Source organism: Leucoraja erinacea, unplaced genomic scaffold, assembly GCF_028641065.1.
Source record: "Leucoraja erinacea ecotype New England unplaced genomic scaffold, Leri_hhj_1 Leri_275S, whole genome shotgun sequence".
NCBI classification, from domain to species: domain Eukaryota; kingdom Metazoa; phylum Chordata; class Chondrichthyes; order Rajiformes; family Rajidae; genus Leucoraja; species Leucoraja erinaceus.
The window spans coordinates 1-22,926 of NW_026576176.1; positions in this window are offsets into that span (position 1 = coordinate 1).

Consider the following 22,926-nt stretch of genomic DNA (forward strand, 5'->3'; position numbering starts at 1 on the left):
AGGCGGAATTAAAGCATTTAGCAACCGGAATATCAAGTGGGTCCAGGCGGACTGAGCAAAAGTGTTCCACAAAACGATCTTAGCGGCCCCAGCACCGACCCCTGTGGAACTCCTGCTCATCACTGGCAGCTAACCAGTAATAGCCGCCTCACCCGTAAGCACTTCTGAGTTGTTGCTGACAGTACCTTGGAGAAGGGAGAGGAGGAAGCACGATCTCCCGATCATTGTCCGATCCCAGGTATCTTCCCAGTTGCCCGATCTGGAAGAGATAGTGATTGCAGTAATACTCTAGCAACCAATCTAGTTGATTTGGTGTGTAGCAAGAAACTGCAGATGGTTTAAACTGAAGATAAACACAAAATGCTGGAATAACTCAGCAGGACAGGCCTCATCTCCGGAGAGAAGGAATAGGTGACATTTTGGGTAAGGACTTCAGACTCTAGTTACATGTTGCCTTGCTGAGTCTCATTGTCAAACTCATTTTCACCTGGCCCACAACTAACAATGGCCTGTATCCTTTATCATCGTTAATTTTTTTGCATACCTTTAATTCTTTCCAAAAAAATAGTTTTTGGAGATACAGCACGAAAACGGGCCCGTCAGCCCGCCAAGTCCGCAGTGACCAGCGAACCCCGCACATTAACATTATCCTACACACACTGGGGACAATGTTACATTTATACCAAGCCAATTAACCTACAAACCTGCACGTCTGGAGTGTGGGAGGAAAAAACTGAAGATCTGGGAGAAAACACATGCAGGTCATGGGGAGAACATACAAACTCCATTCAGACATCATCCGCAGTCGGGATCAAACCCCGGTCTCTGGCGCTGCAAGGCAGCAACTCAGCCGCTGCGCCACCATGTCATCTATCAATCTATCTATCTATCTATCTATCTATCTATCTATCTATCTATCTATCTATCTATCTATCTATCTATCTATCTATCTATCTATCTATCTGTCATATTAAAACTCTGTGGCTGCCACATGCCATCCGTCCGGCTGCCTTTCTACCTTTTGATTCCCTGCAACTCCGAAACCAGACGCAGATCGCCGACATCTTTTCCATTTCGGTAGAGATTTCACTTTTCTTTCTAAGTATCCGCTCCTGATTACATTTCGTCGTGTTTATGTACACATTTTTAATCAAATCCTTCTCCTTCAGACTGATTCCTGGGATGTCAGGACTTTCATATGATGAAAGGCTGGATAGATTTGGCTTGTACTCGCTAGATTTTAGAAGATTGAGGGGGGATCTTATAGAAACTTACAAAATTCTTAAGGGGTTGGACAGGCTAAATGCACTAAGATTGTTCCAGATGTTGGGGAAGTCCAGGACAAAGGGTCACAGTTTAAGGATAAGGGGTAAATCTTTTAGGACCGAGATGAGGAAAACATTTTTCCCACAGAGAGTGGTGAATCTCTGGAATTCACTGGCACAGAAGGTAGTTGAGGCCAGTTCATTGGCTATATTTAAGAGGGAGTTAGATGTGGCCCTTGTGGCTAAAGGGATCAAGGGGTATAGAGAGAAGGCAGGTACAGGATACTGAGTTGAATGATCAGCTATGATAGATATAGATAGATATGCCATTTTATTGATCATATTGAATGGTGGTGCAGGCTCAAAGGGCCGAATGGCCTACTCCTGCACTTAATTTATATGTTTCCCTCTCCTAATCCCTCTCCCACCCATTCCTCTCTCCCCCACCCCCTTCCCTCTTCCCTCTCTCCCCCCGCCCCCTTCCCCCTTCCACCACTCCCCCTCCCCTTCCCTCTCTCCCCCCGCCCCCTTCCCCCTACCCTTCCACCACTCCCCCTACCCCTCCCTCCCCCCACTCTTCCACTTCTCTTCACTTACTTACCCCACCCCTCTCTCTTCCCCTCCCTTCCACTCTCTCCCCACCCCTTCCTCCTACCCCTCTGTTCCTCTTCCACCACTACCCCCGTCCCTCTTCCACCACTCCCGCTACCCCCTCTACCCCTCCCTCCCTCCCCACTCTTCCACTTCTCTCCTCCCCTCTCCCTCTCCTCACCCCTCTCCCTCTCCCCATCCCTCTCTCTCTCTTCCCATCCCTCTCTCCAGATGTTGGGGAAGTCCAGGACAAGGGGTCACAGTTTAAGGATAAGGGGTAAATCTTTTAGGACCAAGATGAGAAAAACATTTTTCACTATGTTTCCCTCTCCTCACCCCACTCCCTCTGCAACCCATCCCTCTCTCCCCACCCCCTTCCCTCTCTACCCCACCCTTCCCTCTCTCACCACCCCCGCTTCTTTCTTCCACCCCTCTGTTCCCTCTTCCATCACTCCCCCTACCCCTCTCCTCCTCCCTCCCCACTCTTCCACGTCTCCCCCTTCCCCCTCCACTCTCCCTCCCCACTCTTACCCCTCTCTCCCCCAACCCCTCTCCCCCTCCCTCCCTCCTCCCCTCCCTCCCCATCTCCCCCTCCCCCACATATCTCTCCCCATCCCCCTCTCTCTCACCCCCTACTCCGCTCTCCTTTCCCTCCCAAATCTGTCCCGTTTCCTCTCCTCCTCCTCTCCCGTCCCTCCCCTCTTCTCACGCCCCCTCCCCTCACCTGTGTGTTTGGGGGGTGGTTAATGTGAGTGTGATGCCGCAGGACCCCCCCCCCCCCCCCCCCCCCCCCCCGCAAACGCCGTTTGGGAAACAGACCCAACGGGTCTGCACTTGGTCTAGTATACTTTTAAAACTCTGTGAGTGTGTGGGTGCATGTCATTTTGATTTTTCCTTTTGATTCATTACTCCGCGAAAACCAGACGTAAAAACGCAGAGATTTTTACCATGTTGCTAGCGATTTTAATTCCTCATTAAATGTTGTAATTTTTCTGTAATAAAATCCTTTACAAATCTCACTTTTTTCATTACATCAGCAGCTGCACTTGCGTCACAATGCCCTTGCGTTTGCGACACCGCCACCCGCTGTCCATTCAAGCAGACGCTGTCATCGCAGTTTCAATCCCCCCCCCCCATTCAGTTATTTTTTCACCTCCCGCTGGCCAGCTTCTCATCGCGTGCCCCGCGCGACGATAAAGGCTGCGGCCGCGCGGCCCTCCTCCACGTCCCTCCCGGCCAGGCTCTGTCACCCTGGCAGAAGCCACAGATCGGCTGGTCCCCCCGCTGCTTTTCGCCGTCCTCGCTGGCGGCCCATAGGCTCATTCGGGATCACACCCCCCCTCCGTGTATCTCTCTGTGCCTCCGTGTCTCCCTCTCTGTGCCTCGGTTTCCCCCTCCGTGCCTGCGAATTGGGGGCTATGTGTGTAGATAGGGCAGGGCATGGGGTAAAAGGAGTGAATTAATAATATTAATATAATATCAATGGGGGTAGTTAGTGTGTGTGTGTGTGTGATGCCTCAGGCCGCCCCCTCCCCTCGCAACCGCGCATTGGGGGAACAGACCCAACGGGTCTGCACTTGGTCTAGTATCCCTTGTTTCCCTTTCCCCGACTCTCAACCTGAAGAGGGGACTCGACCTGAAATGTCACCTTTCCTTCTCTCCAGAGATGCTGCCTGTCCCACTAAGTTACTTCAGCTTTTTGTGTCGATCTTCGGTTTAAACCAGCATCTGCAGTCTCAATCTACAAACTTTCCGGATTGTCCATTTTACCGGACCAACAGAGGTCACGACCTCCATGAGTCCAATGATATGGAAATGGTTCGCCTTGGCCGGCGCGTTGCTGAGATACCGGCATCGGAAAACGGATATGGGGACAGATCTGCCGGCTCCGGTCAGGCCACAGTACCAGAGCCCCGGCTGTAGGTGGCAGCTTTGACCCGCCGATCGGCTGAGGAAGTCCCAATGAGGTCGAGATCGGCCGCATCGCCCCGCCGAGGCATAACATTTTCATGTGCACATTGGAATTTGGGGGGGGGGGGGGGGGGGGGGGGGGGGGAGAGGGAATTCCAAGTAATTTTGTCCAGATTACAGGACGTTCCAGACCAACAGTTGCACAGCGGTAGAGCTGCTGCCTCACATCTGGGTTGAATCCAGACAACGGGTGCTGTATGTATGGAGTTTGTACGTTCCCCCGTGCGTGCGTTTTCTCTGAGATATTCGGTTTCGTTCCACACTCCAAAGACATACAAGTTTGTAGGTTAATTCGCTTGGTATGAATTGGCTTTGTGTAGGATAGTGTTAATGTGCGGGGATCGCTGGTCAGTGCAGACCCGGTGGGCCGAATGGCCTGTTTGCGCACTGTATCTCTAAACTAAACTGAACTAAAGTAGGTGGTGGACATGTATTATGCTTCTCAGCATCGAACTGTTTTTTAAAAGCATCGCAGTCCTTAGACGTCCCTCTAATCTTCGCCATATAACTAAAAAGGCAGTACGGGGAGAAAGGATGAGGTACGACTGTAAACTGGCCAATAGTATAAAGGAGGATAGTAAAAGCTTCTTTAGGTATGTGAAGAGGAAGAAATTAGTTAAAACCAAAGTTGCTCCCTTGAAGACAGAAACAGGCAAATGTATTATGTGGAACAAGGAAATTGCAGACGAGTTTAGCAGGTACTTTGGATCTGTCTTCACTGAGGAAGACACATACAATCTCCCAGATGTACTAGTGGCCAGAGGACCTAGAGTGACGAAAGAACTGAAGGAAATTCACATTAGGCGGGAAATTGTTCTGGGTAGACTGATGGGACTGAACGCTGATAAATCCCCAGGGCCTGATGGTCTGCATCCCAGGGTACTTAAGGAAGTGGCTCTAGAAATTGTGGATGCATTGGTGATCATTTTCCAATGTTGTATAGATTCAGGATCAGATCCTGTGGATTGGAAGGTAGCTAATGTTATCAAAATTTTATGAAAGGCGGGAGAGAGAAAACGGAATTATAGACCAGTTAGCCTGACATTGGTGGTGGGGAAGATGCTGGAATCAATTATGAAAGATGAAATAGCAGCACATTTGGAGAGCAGTAACAGCATTAGTACGGGTCAGCATGGATTTATGAAGGGGCTTGACTGCTTGACTAATCTTCAGGAATTTTTTGAGGATGTAACTAGGAAAATGGACAAGGGAGAGCCAGTGGATGTATTGTACCTGGACTTGCAGAAAGCATTTGATAAGGTCCCACATAGGAGATTAGTGGGCAAAAGTAGAGTACATGGTATTGGGGGTAGGGTACTGACACGGACAGAAAATTGTTTCAGAAGGAACTGCAGATGCTGGACATCGAAGGAAGACAAAAATGCTGGAGAAACTTAGTGGGTGAGGCAGTAGAGCAAACAAATAGGCGACGTTTCAGGTCGAGACCCTTCTTCAGACTAATGTTGGGGGGGGGGAAGAAAGGAAGAGGTGGTGACAGTGGGCAGTGGGAGAGCTGGGAAGGGAAGGGGATGGAGGGAGAAAGCAAGGACTACCTGAAATTAGAGAAGTCAATGTTCATATCGTTGGGGTGTAAACTACCTAAGCAAGATATGAGGTGCTGCTCCTCCAATTTGTGGTGGGACTCACTCTGGCCATGGAGGAGGACCAGTACAGAAAGGTTGGATTCGGAATCAGAGGGGCAGTTGAAGTGCTGACCACCAGGAGATCAGGTTGGTTATTGCGGACCGAGGGGAGGTGTTGGGCGAAGCGATCACCAAGCCCACGCTTGGTCTCACCGATGTAGAGCAGTTGATACCAGGAACAGCGGATGCAATAGATGAGGTTGGAGGAGGTGCAGGTGAACCTCTACCTCATCTGGAAAGACTGCTTCGGTCCTTGGATAGAGTCGAGGGAAGAGGTAAAACGAGAAGTGTAGCATTTCCTGCGGTTGCAAGGGAAAGTATCAGGGGAGGGGGTGGTTTGGGTGGGAAGGGACGAATTGACCAGGGTGTTATGGAGGGAGCGGTCTCTGCGGAAAGCCGAAAGGGGAGGAGATGGAAAGATGTGACCAGTGGTAAGATCCCAGTGGAGGTGGCAAAAATGTCGGAGGATTTTCTGTTGTATGTGACGGCTGGTAGGGTGGAAGGTGAGGACAAGGAGGACTCTGTCCTTGTTACAAGTGGGGTGAATGACGAGTGAGAGCAGAGCTACAGGATATAGAGGAGACCCTGGTGAGAGCGTCATCTATAGTCGAAGAGGAGAACCCCGTTACCTAAAGAATGAGGACATCTCCGGTGCCCAGGTTTGGAACACTTCATTCGGGGTGCAGATGCGGCGCTGACAGAGTAGGGGGATAGGGGATAGAGTCCTTACAGGAAGCAGAGTGGGAAGAAGTGTAGTCCAGTTAGCTGTGGTAGTTGGTGAGTTTGTAGTACATGTCGGTCACATGTCTGTTACCTGCGATGGAGATAGTGAGGTCTAGAAACGGTAGGGAGATGTCGGAAATGGTCCAGGTGAATTTGAGTGCCGGATGGAAGTGGTGAAATGGATGAAGTCGGTGAGTTCTGCATAGGTGCAGGAGGTAGCACCAATGCAGTCATCGATGTAGCAGAGGTAGAGTTCGGGGATAGGGCTACGGTACGCCTCGAACAAGGATTGTTCGACGTACCCTACAAAGAGGCAGGCATAGCTAGGACCCTTGCGCGTGACCAAATCTTGGATTTGGAGGAAATGGGAGGAGTTAAGGGTACGGGTAAGGACCAGCTCTGCTGTATCGGTAGATGGGGATTGTTTGGTTCTGCAATCGAGGAAGAAACGGTGGGCTTTGAGACCCTCCTGGTGGAGGATGGAGGTGTAGAGTGACTGGACATCCATGGTGAAGATAAGGGAATGAGGACTTGGAAAACAGAAGTCCTGGAGTAGACGAAGAGCTTGTGAGATGTCTTGAACATAGGTAGGGAGGGATTTAACCAAGGGGGATAGGATAGAGTCAAGGTATGTGGAAATCAGTTCAGTAGGGCACGAACAGGCAGAGACAATGGGTCTGCAGGACAGTCAGGTCTGTGGATTTTGGGGAGAAGGTAAAATCGGGCCGTGCGGGGCTGGGGAACGATGAGGTTGGAGGCTCGGGGGGGCATGGTGCCAGAGTGGATGAAGTCAGTGATGGTGCTAGAGATAGTGGCCTGGTGCTCGTCTGTGGAGTCATGGTCCAGGGGTAAGTAGGAGGAGGTGTCTGAGAGTTGGCGAGTGGTCTCAGAGATCGACGTGCCAGACGACCACGGCACCTCCCTTGTCGGCAGGTTTGATCACCCAGTCTGGGTTGTTGAAGAGTGAGTGAAGGGCTGTACGTTCAGGGCGGGGGGGGGGGGGGGGGGGGGGAAGGGGTTAGATTGTGACAGGGGAGTGGAGAAGTTGATGCGGCTGATGTCCCACCGGCAGTTTAAAATAAAAAGGTCGAAAGCTGGTAGATGGCCATCAGGGGAGTCCAAGAGGAGGGGGTCTGTTGGAGACGGGAGAAGGGGTCATCGAGCTGCCTGTCTTTGGACACGTTTGATGGAAGAATTTTTTTTATTTGTGTATGGGTTCCATGTTGCAACTGCGTAGTCCAAATGAGGTCTAACGAGGGTGAAGTATAGTTTCTCCTTGACAGAAGTTGAACAATGAAGAAGGTTGCGCATCAGAAAGTTTAGAACACCTCTTTCATCATTGCATGATGAGTCTGACCATTCCAACGCAGACCATTCTGCAATTTGATGCCAAGATACTTGGTTTATTTGGATTCTTCAAGGGTGGTACCAAGCATATTGTAAGATGTTTCACCTGGATTCCTCTTTCTGGTGACACGCATAGTTTCACATTTGGAAGGGTTGAACTGCATGCCCCATTGTTGTGACCACTTAACCATAGTATCGAGACCCTTTTGGAGAGCATCTTCATCATCAGCTGACTTAATTGGACAGTACAGCAAACAATCATCAGCGAAAATTCTGGTCGTACTTGCGACTTTTTCATGGTCCGAACTGGGAGGTAGGGAACTGGACCTGGAAACCATGAGGTAGAAGATGGAGGCACAGGCAAGTCCCGAGAAAGCAAATGTGGCTGTGGTATCGGGTCTGGGTTAGGGTGTGGTCGTAGAGTTGGAGGGAAGGGGGAATCACAGAGGAGGAGCAGTTAGAGAGGAGGTTGTGAAATTGTCTACGGAGGGAGGAGGAGAACCTTTTCAAAGTAGGCAAACCTTAAGGATATTTGGCAGGGACAGGAAAAGAAAGAGTAGGATTAACGAGTCCCTTTCAGAATGGCAGGCACCTGCACCTAATGTCTATTGTCTATTGAATTCTCTTTAGCTTTTATGCTGTCTTTGGCTTCCTTTGTTAACCACGGTCGTTTCATTCTTCACTCATTGGGTATAAACGATCCTGCCAAACAACCAGAACAAGCCCTCTTTACTCCCACTCTCTGGGATTAAGAGATTATTCCTCATTGTGGTAAAATTGGCCTTCAATCATGGCTAATCTATCTTTTCCTCTCAAATCCATTCTCCTGCCTTCTCCCCTTAATCCCTGACGCCTATACTAAACAAGAATCTATTGATTCCTGCTTTAACAATATCCATTGACGGCCTCCACAGCCTTCTGCGACAATTAATTCCACAGATTCACCTCCCTCTGACAAGAAATTCCTCCTCATTTTACGAAAAGTGCGTTATTTTATGCTGAGGCTGTGCCCTCTGGTCCTTGACTTCCCCACTGGTGAAAACATCCCCTCCACATCTACTCTATCATGACCTTTCACTATTCGGTAAGTTTCAATGAGGTCCCCTGTTATCCTTCTAAACTTCAGCAAGTACAGGCCCAGTGCCATCAAACGCTCATCATATGTTAACCTAATCATCCATGGGATCATTCTCGTAAGCATCCTTTGGACCCTCTCAAGGGGGCGGGGGGGAATTTCAATGCTCTCTCGTAATTTTGGCCCGAATAAAGGTGGTTCCAGACCAACAGTTGCCAGAAAATCAGTAGTGGAACTGTATTAATGACAATTCATTGTATGAGTGATTAATGTATATTTGCCTGTGCGTTATTGCGTTAACAGGTCGGTATAATTGCAGCAAATACGAATTAAATCGAAGATAGACACAAACTGCTGGAATAACTCATCAGGACAGGCAGCATCTCTGGAGAGAAGGGAATGGGTGATGTTTCGGGTCAGGACTTCAGACTCTAGTTGATACATGTTCAAGAAGGAACTGCAGATACTGGAAAATTGAAGATAGACAAAAATACTGGAGAAATTCAGCGGGTGCGGCAGCATCTATGGAGCGAAGGAAATAGGCAATGTTTCTGAAGAAGGGTTTTGGCCTGAAACGTTGCCTATTTCATTCGCTCCATAGATGCTGCCCCACCCGCTGAGTTTCTCCAGCATTTTTGTCTACCTTCTAGTTGATACATGTCGCCTTGCTGAGTCTCATTGTCAAACTCGTTTTCACCTGGCCCACAACTAACAATGGCCTGTATCCTTTATCATCGTAAATTTTTTTGCATACCTTTAATTCTTTCCAAAAAAATTGTTTTTAGAGATACAGCACGTAAAGGGGCCCGTCAGCCCGCCAAGTCCGCAGTGACCAGCGAACCCCGCACAATAACATTATCCTACACACACTGGGGACAATTTTACATTTATACCAACCCAATTAACCTACAAACCTCCACGTCTGGAGTGTGGGAGGAAAAACTGAAGATCTGGGAGAAAACATCAACCGCAGTCGGGATCAAACCCCGGTCTCTGGCGCTGCAAGGCAGCAACTCGGTACTCGGTAAGTTTCAATGAGGTCCCCCGTCGTCCTTCTAAACTACAGCGAGTACAGGCCCAGTGCCGACAAACGCGCAACATATGTTACATAATCATCCCTAGGATCATTCTCATAAACCTCCTCTGACCCTCTCAAAAGGGGGGGGGGGGGGGGGGGGGGGATTTCAAATGCCCTCTTGTAATTTTGGCCCGAATAAAGGAGGTTCCAGACCAACAGTTGCCAGAAAATCAGTGGTGGAACTGTATTAATGACAATTCATTGTATGAGTGATTAGTGTATATTTACCTATGCGTTATTGCGTTAACAGGTCAGTACAGTTGCAGCAAATACGAATTTTATTGTTTCATTAGTGGAGGCACGACAATTAAAAACTCTCTTCGTTCCCTTAACATTAAGGGCTGCACGGTGGTGCAGTGATTAATTGATTAGATTAGATCCTTTAATAATCTTTTACAGGAAATTACAGTGCCACAACAGCTTCAAGACAGACATAACACCATCAGTGGTAGAGTTGCTGCCCAACAGCACCAGAGAACCGGCTTCGATCCTGACTCTGGGTGCATGTCTGTACGTAGTTTGTACGTTCTCTCCATGACCTGCGTGGGTTTTCTCCAGAATCTGCGGTTTCCTCCCACACTCCAAAGACGTAGGTTAATTGCTGGTTAATTAGGCTTCGGTAAAATGTTTAAATTTGTCTCGAGTGTGCTTAGGATAGGGTTGGTGTGCGGGGATCGCTAGCCGGTGTGGACTTGTTGGGCTGAACGGCCTGTTTCCGCGCTGTAGCTCTAAAACTAAGAACTAAAACTATTGTCTAACAAATCAGAGTTGATCAGGGTGATTATGGTAAAAGAACTGTTCAAAGGTAGTGACCATAAAATGCTAAAATGTTGAGACTTTATAATATGAAGTATTGGGAGCAATTTTAGGCCCTCTATATGAGGAGGGATATACTGGTGTTGTAGAGGGTCCAGAGGATGTTTATGAGAGTGACGGCTTGATATGATATGATGAGCGTTTGACGGCACTGGGCCTGTACTCGCTGGAGTTTAGAAGAATGAGGGGGAACCTCATTGACACATACTAAATAGTGAAAGGCGTGGGTAATGTGAATGTGGAGAGAATGTTTCCACTAGTGGGAGAGTCTAGGACCAGAGATCACAGCTTCAGAATGAAAGGACATTACTTTATGAAGGAGATGAGGAGGAATCTCTTCAGTCAGAGGGTGGTGAATCTGTGGAATTCTTTGCCACAGAAGGCTGTGGAGGCTAAGTCAGTGGATATTTTTAAAGGCAAAGATAGATAGCTTCTTGATTAGTACAGGTGTCAGGATTTATGGGGAGAAGGAAGGAGAATGGGTTTAGGAGGGAGAGATAGATCAGGCATGATTGAATGGCAGAGTAGACTAGATGGGCCAAATGGCCTAATTCTGCTCTTATCACTTAGGACCTTATGACTGTAATTATCACCAACAACATACCCTGCATCAACTTCATTGAAGCTGTGGTCAATAAGGCACATTGATGTCTCATCTTGCTCAAAAGATGTAGGAAGTTCAGCATTTCTCCACTGACTCACACCAACTTCTCCACATGAATTGTGAAAGAACACTGTTAGGTTGTTTTACACCATGGTTTGGCAACAGCTCTGCTCAAGACCACAAGAAATGGCTGAGATCTTAGTTTAGTTTAGAGGTACAGCGTGGAAACAGCCCCCCACTGAGTCTACGCTGATCATCGATCACCCGTTCACACACTTGTTCTATATTTAGTTTTGCGGTACAGGGTGGAAACAGGCCCATAGGCCCACCGAGTCCGTGCGGACCAGAAATATCCACACACTAGCAGTATCCTACACACACTAGGGACAATTTTTCGAAGCCAATTCACCTACAAACCTGAAACTTTAAAATCTTTCCCCTGCACGGGAGACCCGACCTTTTCTTTTTCGGGTCTCCGTTGTCATTGGGGCTGCAACGTGGAGCGGCCTCCAGCAGGAACGACCTGGGGCTCCAGTCGCGGAGCTGCGGACTTACGTACCATCACGAAGCTGGCCGTGTCTGGAGCGGTGGTGGCGCGCTGCTGTGACCCGACCCCCGGAGATTCGGAGGCTCCAACCACAGGTCTGGCAGACAGTGACATCGGTAGCCCGCGGGTCCCTGCTGGGAGACCGCTTTTAGGGGCTTCTGCAACGGGGACTTCTCCCGCCCGAGTTGCGGAGTTGAAGATTACCTGGAGCGGGGCCTTACATCATCGCCCTTTGCATGGCTTCAACGGCTGCGGGGCTTTGCTAGCGCCCGGTAGGGGGCTCCAACACCATACGTTTTTGCCAAGACCAGCGAGGAGGAGATGCGCTGTGATGGATGTCTGTGTGAATTGTGTTGTGTCTTGGGTCTTTTTCTTTTTGTATGTATGACTGCAGAAACAACATTCCATTTGGACCTCAACGAGGTTCAAATGACAAATAAATTTGTATTGTATTGTATTGTATTGTATTGTATTGTATTGTATAGTATTGTATTGTATTGTCATGATCAAACCCGAGTCTCTGGTGCTGTGAGGCAGCAACTCTACTACTGCGCCAACATTATGTGGATATAGCCCAGTCCATCACACAAACCCGTCTCCCCACTCCACCCCCCGAAGGCCTTGTTAGAAAGCATTTTATTGGAATGCATCACAGCTTGGTTTGGGAACAGCTCCATCCACACAGCAACATGCCCTTTGGCCCACCATGTCCATGCCAAGCCTTTCTCAGCCCATCTATTGGTATGGTTATGCAATTGCCATGTGTACCAGGATACAGTGTTTGCATCAACCCAGGCAAGTCGTACTATATATGGTTGTAAGTGATAGGAGCAGAAATAGGCCAATAGACCAATTGTCTACTCCACCATTCAATCATGGCCGATCTATCTCTCCCTCCTAACTCCATTAACCATATAACCATATAACAATTACAGCACGGAAACAGGCCATCTCGACCCTTCTAGTCCGTGCCGAACACATAATCTCCCCTAGTCCCATATACCTGCGCTCAGACCATAACCCTCCATTCCCTTCCCATCCATATAACTATCCAATTTATTTTTAAATGATAAAAACGAACCTGCCTCCACCACCTTCACAGGAAGCTCATTCCACACAGCTACCACTCTCTGAGAAAAGAAGTTCCCCCTCATGTTACCCCTAAACTTCAGTCCCTTAATTCTCATGTCATGTCCCCTTGTTTGAATCTTCCCTACTCTCAGTGAGAAAAGCTTTTCCACGTCAACTCTGTCTATCCCTCTCATCATTTTAAAAACCTCTATCAAGTCCCCCCTTAACCTTCTGCGCTCCAAAGAATAAAGCCCTAACTTGTTCAACCTTTCTCTGTAACTTAGTTGCTGAAACCCAGGCAACATTCTAGTAAATCTCCTCTGTACTCTCCCTATTTTGTTGACATCCTTCCTATAATTAGGTGACCAAAATTGTACACCATACTCCAGAATTGGCCTCACCAATGCCTTGTACAATTTTAACATTACATCCCAACTTCTATACTCAATGCTCTGATTTATGAAGGCCAGCACACCAAAAGCTTTCTTTACCACCCTATCTACATGAGATTCCACTTTCAGGGAACTGTGCACAGTTATTCCCAGATCCCTCTGTTCACCTACATTCTTCAATTCCCTACCATTTACCATGTAGGTTGGTAGGGAACCTACCAACTATTGGGAGAAGGCATTCTCCTGCCTTGTCCCAATAACCCCTGACAACGGTACTAATCAAGAATCTATCAATCTCTGCCTTATATACATCCACTGACTTGGCCTCTACAGGCCTCTGTGGCAATGAATTCCACAGATTCACCACCCTCTGACTAAAGATATTCCTCGTCATCTCCTTCCTAAAAGAACGTCCTTTAATTCTGAGGCTGTGCCCTCTAGTCCTAGGCCCTCCCACTAGTGGAAACATCCTCACGCCATCCGCTCTGTACTTTCAATGAGGTTCCCCGTCATTCTTCTAAATTCCTGCAAATATAGGCCAGTGCTAACAAACGCTCATCATATGTTAACCCACGTTTTCCTTGGATCATTCTTGTAAACCTTCTCTGGATGCTCTCCAGAGCCAGCACAACCTTCCACAGATACAGGGCCCAAAATTGCTCATAATATCCAGTACAATACAGACTGAGAGTCAGGAGAGAGGGAGACACAGAGATACCTTTCTGAATTAGGGCACATGGTATTGGGGGTAGAGTGCTGACATGGATATAACATTGGTTGGCAGACAGGAAACAAAGAGTACAGATTAACGGGTCCCTTTCACAATGACAGGCAGTGACTAGTGGTGTACCGCAAGGCTTGGTGCTGGCACTGCAGCTATTTACAGTATACATCAATGATTTAGATGAAGGGATTCAAAGTAACATTAGCAAATTTGCAGTTGAGACAAAGCTGGGTGGCATTGTGAACTGTGAGGAGGATGCTATGAGGATGCAGGGTGATGTGGACAGGTTGGGGGAGTAGGCAGATGCATGGCAGATGCAGTTTAATGTGGATAAATGTGAGGTTATCCACCTTGGTAGCAAAAACAGGAAGACAGATTATTATCTAAATCGTGTCAAGTTGGGAAAAGGGGAAGTACAACAGGATCTGGTGGTCCTTGTTCATCAGTCAATGAAAGTAAGCATGCAAGTACTGCAGGCAGTCAAGAAAGTGAATGGCATGTTGGCCTTTATAACAAGAGGAGTTGAGTATAGGAGCAAAGAGGTCCTTCTGCAGTTGTATAGGGCCCTAGTGAGACCACATCTGGAGCATTGCGTGCAGTTTCGGTCCCCTAATTTGAGGAAGGACATTCAGGGAGTGCAGCGTAGGTTTACAAAGTTAATTCCCGGGATGGCGGGACTGTCAAATGCTGAGAGAATGGAGCAGCTGGGCTTGTATACTCTGGAGTTTAGAAGTATGAATCATATCTTATTGAAACATATAAAATTATTAAGGGTTTGGACACGCTAGAGGCAGGAAACATGTTCCCAATGTTGGGGGAGTCCAGAACCAGGGGCCACAGTTTAAGAACATGGGGTAAGCCATTTAGAACGGAGACGAGGAAACAGTTTTTCTCACCAAGATTTGTGAGTGTGTGGAATTCTCTGCCTCAGAGAGCGGTGGGGGCTGGTTCTCTGGATACTTTCAAAGAGAGCTAAATAGGGTTCTTAAAGGATATGGGGAGAAGGCAGGAACGGGATATTGATTGTGGATGATCAGCCATGATCACATTGAATGGCGGTGCTGGCTCGAAGGGCCGAATGGCCTACTCCTGCACTTATTGTCTATTGACCTTTCTGTCCTGGTCCTCCTCCATAGAAACATAGAAACATCGAAAATAGGTGCAGGAGTAGGCCATTCGGCCCTTCGAGCCTGCACCCGCCATTCAATATGATCATGGCTAATCATCCAACTTAGTATCCTGTACCTGCCTTCTCTCCATAACTCCTGATCTCTTTAGCCACAAGGGTCACATCAAACTCCTTCTTAAATATAGCCAATGAACTGGCCTCAACTACCTTCTGTGGCAGAGAATTCCAGAGACTCACCGCTCTCTGTGTGAAAAATGTTTTCTTCATCTCGGTCCTAAAAGATTTCCCCCTTATCCATAAACTGTGACCCCTTGTTCTGGACTTTCCCAACATCGGGAACAATCTTCCTGCATCTAGCCTGTCCAACCGCATAAGAATTTGGTAAGTTGCTATTAGATCCCCCCTCAATCTTCTAGATTCTAGCGAGTACAAACCGAGTCTATCCAGTCTTTCTTCATATGAAAGTCCTGATATCCCAGGAATCAGTCTGGTGAATCTTCTCTGTACTCCCTCTATGGCAAGAATGTCTTTCCTCAGATGAGGAGACCAAAACTGTACGCAATACTCCAGGTGTGGTCTCACCAAGACCCTGTACATCTGCAGTTGAACCTCCCTGCTCCTATACTCAAATCCTTTTGCTATGAATGCTAACATAGCATTCGCCTTCTTCACTGCCTGCTGCACCTGCATGCCTACTTTCAATGACTGGTGTACCATGATACCCAGGTCTCGTTGCATCTCCCCTTTTCCTAATCGGCCACCATTCAGATTATAGTTTACTTTCTTGTTTTTGCCACAAAAGTGGATAACCTCACATTTATCCACATTATACTGCATTTTCCCACTCATCCAGCCTATCCAGGTCACCTTGCAGCCTCCTAGCATTCTCCGCACAGCTAACACTGCCCCCCCAGCTTTGTGTCATCCGCAAACTTGGAGATGTTGCATTCAATTCCCTCATCCAAATCATTAACATATATCGTAAATAGCTGGGGTCCCAGCACTGAGCCTTGCGGTACCCCACTAGTCACTGCCTGCCATTGTGAAAAGGACCCGTTTATTCCTACTCTTTGCTTCCTGTCTGCCAGCCAGTTCTCTATCCACATCAATACTGAACCCCCAATACCGTATGCTTTACGTTTGTATACTAATCTCTTATGTGGGACCTTGTCAAAGCCTTCTGAAAGTCCAGATATAACACATCCACTGGTTCTCCCTTATCCACTCTACTAGTTATATCCTCGAAAAATTCTATAAGATTTGTCAGACATGATTTACCTTTCATAAATCCATGTTGACTTTGTCCAATGATTTCACCACTTTCCAAATGTGCTGCTATCCCATCTTTGATAACTGATTCTAGCAGTTTCCCCACTACCAACGTTAGACTAACTGGTCTGTAATTCCCCGTTTTCTCTCTCCCTCCCTTTTTAAAAAGTGGGCTTACATTAGCTACCCTCCAATCCTCAGGAACTGTTCCAGAATTTAAAGAGTTTTGAAAAATTATCACTAATGCATCCACTATTTCTGGGGCTAATTCCTTAAGTACTCTGGGATGCAGCCTATCTGGCCCTGGGGATTTATCGGCCTTTAATCCATTCAATTTACCTAACACCACTTCCCGGCTAACCTGGATTTCACTCAGTTCCTCTATCTCATTTGACCCCCAGTCCCCTGCTATTTCCGGCAGATTATTGATGTCTTCCTTAGTGAAGATAGAACAAAAGTAGTTATTCAATTGGTCTGCCATGTCCTTGTTCCCCTTGATCAATTCACCTGTTTCTGACTGCAAGGAACCTACATTTGTTTCAACTAATCTTTTTTTCACATATCTATAAAAATATTTGCAGTCAGTTTTTATGTTCCCAGCCAGTTTTCTTTCATAATCTATTTTCCCTTTCCTAATTAAGCCCTTTGTCCTCCTCTGCTGGTCTCTGAATTTCTCCTAGTCCTCCGGTAGGCTAATTTCTACGCTTCGTGTTTTGTTTTGATACTATCCCTAATTTCCCTTGTTACTCATTGATTCCCTTACTTATTTTTTTGCCAAACTGGGATGAACAATTGTTGTAGTTCATCCATGCAGTCTTTAAATGGCTTCCATTGCATATCCACCGTCAACCCATTAAAAATCAATTGCCAGTCAATCTTGAACAATTCACGTCTCATACCCTCAAAGTTATGTTCCTTTAAGTTCAGGACCCTTGTTTCTGAATTAACAATGTCATTCCCATCCTAATGAAGAACTCAACCATATTATGGTCCTAATGAAGAACTCAACCATATTATGCTCACTATCAGAATGAGGCCCAACGCAAATTGTGGAACAGCTCCTCATATTTCGCTTGGGCAGATCACGTCAGCGTGAATATCGACTTCTCCAACTTCAAGTATCCCTTGCTTTCCCTCTCTCTCCATCCCTCCCCTTTTCAATTCTATGACCAGTGTGACCGTCCCCGATTAAATTTTATCTCTGTTTGCTTCGTTGTCACCTTCTCCAAGCTAACAATGATATATTCTACATTTTCCTCAAACCACATTCTGTTTGTCACGTTCTCACATCTTTCACTTGCTTATCTCTGCGTCTCCCTCTCCCCTGACTCTCAGTCTGAAGAGTGGTCTTGACCTGATACGTCACCCATTCTTCTCTCCGATTCTCAGAATCGGGAATAGTTTCTTCCCAGCTGTAATCAGGCAATTGAATCATCCTACCACAACCAGAGAGCAGCGCTGAACCACTATCTACCTCTTTGATGACCCTCAGACTATCGCTCCATAGATGCTGCCTCACCCGCTTAGATATTCCAGCATTTTTGTTTACCTTCAATTTTTTCCAGCATCTGCAGTTAGAAACATAGAAAAATAGAAATTAGGTGCAGGAGTAGGCCATTCGGCCCTTCGAGCCTGCACCGCCATCCAATATGATCATGGCTGATCATCCAACTCAGTATCCCGTACCTGCCTTCTCTCGATACCCTCTGATCCCCTTAGCCACAAGGGCCACATCTAACTCCCTCTTAAATATAGCCAATGAACTGGCCTCGACTATCCTCTGCGGCAGAGAGTTCCAGAGATTCACCACTCTCTGTGTGAAAAAAGTTCTTCTCATCTCGGTTTTAAAGGATTTCCCCCTTATCCTTAAGCTGTGACCCCTTGTCCTGGACTTCCCCAACATCGGGAGCAATCTTCCTGCATCTAGCCTGAACAACCCCTTAAGAATTTTGTACGTTTCTATAAGATCCCCTCGCAATCTCCTAAATTCTAGAGAGTATAAACCAAGTCTATCCAGTCTTTCTTCATAAGACAGTCCTGACATCCCAGGAATCAGTCTGGTGAACCTTCTCTGCACTCCCTCAATGGCAATAATGTCCTTCCTCAGATTTGGAGACCAAAACTGTACGCGATACTCCAAGTGTGGTCTCACCAAGACCCTGTACAACTGCAGTAGAACCTCCCTGCTCCTATACTGAAATCCTTTTGCTATGAAAGCTAACATACCATTCGCTTTCTTCACTGCCTGCTGCACCTGCATGCCTACTTTCAATGACTGGTGTACCATGACACCCAGGTCTCGCTGCATCTCCCCTTTTCCTAGTCGGCCACCATTAAGATAATAGTCAGCTTTCCTGTTTTTGCCGCCAAAATGGATAACCTCACATTTATCCACATTATACTGCATCTGCCAAACATTTTCCCACTCACCCAGCCTATCCAAGTCACCTTGCAGTCTCCTAGCATCCTCCTCACAGCTAACACTGCCCCCCAGCTTTGTGTCATCCGCAAACTTGGAGATATTGCCTTCAATTCCCTCATCCAGATCATTAATATATATTGTAAATAGCTGGGGTCCCAGCACTGAGCCTTGCGGTGCCCCACTAGTCACTGCCTGCCATTCTGAAAAGGACCCGTTTACTCCTACTCTTTGCTTCCTGTTTTCCAGCCAGTTCTCTATCCACATCAATACTGAACCCCCAATGCCGTGTACTTTAAGTTTGTATACTGATCTCTTATGTGGGACCTTGTCGAAAGCCTTCTGAAAGTCCAGATACACCACATCCACTGGTTCTCCCGTATCCACGCTACTGGTTACACTCTCGAAAAATTCTATAAGATTCGTCAGACATGATTTACCTTTCGTAAATCCATGCTGACTTTGTCCAATGATTTCGCCACTTTCCAAATGTGCTGCTATCCCATCTTTAATAACTGACTCTAGCAGTTTCCCCACTACCGATGTTAGACTAACTGGTCTGTAATTCCCTGTTTTCTCTCTCCCTCCCTTCTTAAAAAGTGGGGTTACGTTTGCTACCCGCCAATCCTCAGGAACTACTCCAGAATCTAAAGAGTTTTGAAAGATTATTACTAATGTTCTTTCTTAAACACTGGGACTATCTTTGATCAGACTTTGCTGGTTTTACCTTGCACTAAACACTATTCCCCTATCTGTACACTGTAAATGGAACAATTGTAATCATGTGTAGGAAGGAACTGCAGATGCTGGTTTAAACCAAAGATAGACACTAAGTGCTGGCGGGACAGGCAGCATTTCTGCATTTCGGGCCGAGAGCCTTCTTCTATCCAGAAATGCTGCCTGTCCCACTGAGTTGCTCCAGCATTTTGTGTTTATTTTCGATTGTAATCATGTGTTGTCTTTCCCCTTACTGGTTAGCACGCAACAAAAACTTTTCACTGTACCTCGATGCACGTGTCAAAATACTAAACTAAACTCCCCAGAGATGCTGCCTGTCCCGCTAAGTTACTGCAGCGCTTTGTGTCTATCTTTGGTGTAAACCAACATCTTCAGTTACCTTAATATACAAAGTATTTTAGTGACCAGAGTCTGGACAAAGTCTCAACTCAGCTAAATAGGTCGTTGTTCGTGGGAAGGAACCACAGACATGGAATTACGTACCTGGGTTCCGTCCACTGCTCGTCTCTGGGCAAACACTCAGAGGGCTAGTGTCCTCGTCCTCAGCTGCCGTTACTCTGTGGAGAACACGAATGTATAGAGGGGAAAATTTACATCAGGAAACGGAAATAAAATAACCAAGTACCCTTTATCAGCAAATGGTTAACCCCTTTCATCCCAGACCGGGGATGACTTTGACTTAGTGGAGGGAATGCTGTATTGTGACCCTATTCATAGTCTCTGTAACCCCCTCCCCTCCGGCCCCTACACCCCTACCTGCCTCTATTGAGGCAACTAATTCCATGCACGTGTGCAAGAGGTATTACAATAGAGTAAAAAAGCAGAGTGTAGAATATAATGTTACAGCCTAAACCATTCCCTATGTAACTCACTGTGCCCTTGACTCTGTAGCACCCCCCTTCCCCCACCTACACCTCTCCCTGTCTCTGTCACCCTCTCCCCACTGGCCCCCACACCCTTCCCTGTCTTTGTAACCCCTTCCCCTTCCAGCCAATACACCTCACCCAGTCTCTGCATCCCACTCCCCTACATCCCTACCTGTAGAATATGAGGTATTTAAACTAAAGGGTGTGACTATGTCCTGTTCCATAGTTAGGTTGCTCATTTAGACAATACTGCACTTGGAAACATAGAAACATAGGAAATAGGTGCAGGAGGAGGCCATTTGGCCCTTCAAGCCAGCACTGTTATTCATTGTGATCATGTCTGATCGTCCCCAATCAATAACCCGTGCCTGCCTTCTCCCCATATCCCTTGACTCCACTAGCCCCTAGAGCTCTATCTAACTCTCTCTTAAACCCATCCAGTGACTTGGTCTCCACTGCCCTCTGTGGCAGGGAATTCCACAAATTCACAACTCTCTGGGTGAATAGGTTTTTTCTCACCTGAGTCTTAAATGGCCTCCCCTTTATTCTAAGACTGTGGCCCCTGGTTCTGGACTCGCCCAACATTGGGAACATTTTACTTCGGAGTCACGTGAGTAATTCCGTGAAGAAGCCCCGCCAGTGCGCATGCGCGTCATTACGTCAGATGCATGGTGCGACGATGGGCTGGATGACGCAGCTCCACCAGCGGTAAGTTAAAAACCTGCAGTTTTTAAACTACGCTGCGGTCATTTTCTTGAGTGTCTGTAAGTCCGGTTTTCAGGAGCAGGCAGGAACTATGGAGAAACCGCTGAAGGGAAGGGCGAGGCGTGGCGCCGGGAAGTCAACTGAAGAAGACCGAGGGACTACGGTCAGCAGGCGGGCGCTCATTTCGCCTTCAGAGCCACCGGCAGTTCAGCCAGCGGCAGCTATTCCGGTGCCAACTCAAAACACCATGGCTACTCCTATAGGGAGGAAAGCCGAGAGAAAATCAGTAAGGCCCGTGGACTCTGATGATTCGGGCCAGGAGGATTCTCCTCCCACTATGGGGGGTGTCTAGATAAGATGGAGCACCTAATGGATAGGATGCTCCATCATGATGTATTCCAACAGGAATTTTATATCCGTGGGTCACCCCATAGGCCCGTGGCAGCAGCCTCTACTAGAGGACTGTTTAGGGAAAATCTGCTCCAGCAAGAGGAGCCTTATATCCGCGGGTCTACTTTGGAGCCCAAGGCAGCAGCGCCTTGTGAAGGGCTGGATGATGTCTCCCTCATAGAGGAGGTGAGCGTGCCAGGGCAGTTTTGTTCTGACCATGAGGTTGGAGATATTGCGGAGGAGCATACCCCAAGGCACGAGAGTAAAGCCCCAGACGTGCCAGATATGGCATGTAAATTTGCCATACCAACGGGAACTGGTGAGCCAATGGAAGATAAATTGGCTAGAAACATCAATTATATGGTCTCCGACCAGTTACAAGAGCTAAGAATGGAAGAGACGGTGAAACAGTACGAGACACCTGTCAACTGTACCTCAATCAAAGTGCCCACTGTAAACTAGGCCATCTGGGGGCAAATGGGGGTAAGCATGAGAACACAGGAATTTTTTATTTTTTAAAAATATTTTATTTATTAGAAGTGAGTAGAATGCATTGGTACAAAAACGATGTTAACAAATTACATTCTCTGTACAACTTCCCTTTTTTTAAAGAGAGAAGTGAGAAAGGAGAGAAGAAAAAGAGGTTGTGAAAAGTGAAGAATAGATTAGTGAGCGTGGGTGAAAAACCAATAAAGAAAAAGTGAAAGAGAAGGAATAAGTGAAGAAGGAAAGCAAGAGGGAGGTTATTCCATTGTCACAGTGAGGTTTTTTTTTTGTATTCTAAATCATCTTTCACCCATACCTGAAACTGTGGGTTTTCATGATACTATGTCACCACATGAATCCAAGAAATCAATAAATGGGGACCAACTCCTTAAGAATAGGTCTTGTTTGTCTATTAGGAGGAGTCTCATTTCTTCCAAATGTGCTGTGTCCAGCATATTACTGATCCACATTTTAAATGTTGGTATATTAGCATTTTTCCAAAATTTAAGTATGTTTTTTTTGCTGTTAATAACCCATAGTTGAAAAATGAATTTTGGTGTGTATTTAATTTGTTCCCATCTCCACTTACTCCAAATATAATAATTTCTGTATTAGGTTCCATTTTTGTCTTATATAACTTTGAGAATATATCAAATATATCACACCAAAATTTATAAAGTTTTGAAAAAGAGACAAATGAGTGCGTAATATTGACATTTTGTGAAAGACATTTATCACAAATGGGAGAAATATTTGGATAAAATTTATTCAACCTAGTTTTGGAATAATATAATCTATGTAATATTTTAAATTCAATTAAGTTATGTCTAGCATTGATTGAACATTTATGTATATGTATCAAATATTTTTCCCATGTTTATTTTGAGATTTTTATAATTAATTATTTTTCCCAGGCTTCTCAAATTGCCTCTGTTGATGGTAATTCTATATTTAAAATACTGTTATACAAGTATGATATTAATTTTGTTGACTCCGCATTGATATTCATTATTTCTTTCAGTGGGTCTAAAATTAAACTTTGGAATCTTGGTATATATTTCTTCATAAAGTCACATA